This window comes from Austrofundulus limnaeus, unplaced genomic scaffold (genome assembly GCF_001266775.1).
Source record: "Austrofundulus limnaeus strain Quisiro unplaced genomic scaffold, Austrofundulus_limnaeus-1.0 Scaffold514, whole genome shotgun sequence".
In the NCBI taxonomy this organism is placed as follows: Eukaryota; Metazoa; Chordata; class Actinopteri; order Cyprinodontiformes; family Rivulidae; genus Austrofundulus; species Austrofundulus limnaeus.
The window spans coordinates 170,430-171,417 of NW_013952916.1; positions in this window are offsets into that span (position 1 = coordinate 170,430).

Genomic DNA, 988 nt, shown 5'->3' on the forward strand with positions numbered 1-988 from the left:
TTTGAGTTTCATTTTCTGTTTCAGATAGCAAAAAAAGAAAATTAATTTAAGACAGAAATGAAAAAAGGCTTATTTGTTTGTATTCTACCACTGTCTATTCCCCCAACAGAAGCGGCGCTCGCCTGACAACTCTGCATAATGAAACGAAGAGAAATATGTCCATAAATGAGTTGTATGATGACTGTCGCTCTGTGACCAAAGCTTGCAGAAGTACTTCATGCATCTTTTGGCCAAATAAGTCTCTTTTTACTGAATACATGTCAGCTACTGCCTCCACTTCACCTCCATTTCTCTCAATAAAAAGCAAAACAAGAAAAATTTCATTCCATTTCTGTGTTGTACGATTGTTGTTCTGTGAGCAGAAAGGTTTTTTCCCTCCTGAGTTTTGACAAAATCTCTGCCTTTTTCTGCTAGTTCGCATCCTCTAAGTGTTCCTTTAAGGGAGGGGTGGGCGGTACTACGACTTTGAGATCGATCTGATACCAAATAAATACGTGGCAAATATATTTGATACCAAAGTCAACATCAATGTTGACTTTGTTTTCGTTGCAGCAGATAGCTGTCCTACAATGCTCAGAAATGAGCGTCAGAAGATTTTGTGCTCGGCATGATCTGAGGAGAAAAAGATCTGTGTCAGACGCAGAACTGGAAAACGATTTGATTTAGTCTATATATGAGGTAACCATCTATATCTGTGTAATGGGATGTTCATTAAATAACTTTGATATTGCGAGCACCCCTTCAGGTGAAAAACAGTTTATTGTAGGGATACAGTAAGTTGTCACGACCTGTCATGGATTATGAACAAACAAAGCTTTTTTCATTTCTGTTTTAAAGAAATTTTCTTTTTTGCTATCTGAAACAGAAAATGAAACTCAAACATTTTAAAAACTTTGTTCATCCCTTTTTGACACAAAGAATGAAAAACGCTTTGTATTTTAATTTTAATTTCTATTATTTAAAACTAAATCAAATAACCACTTGTTTC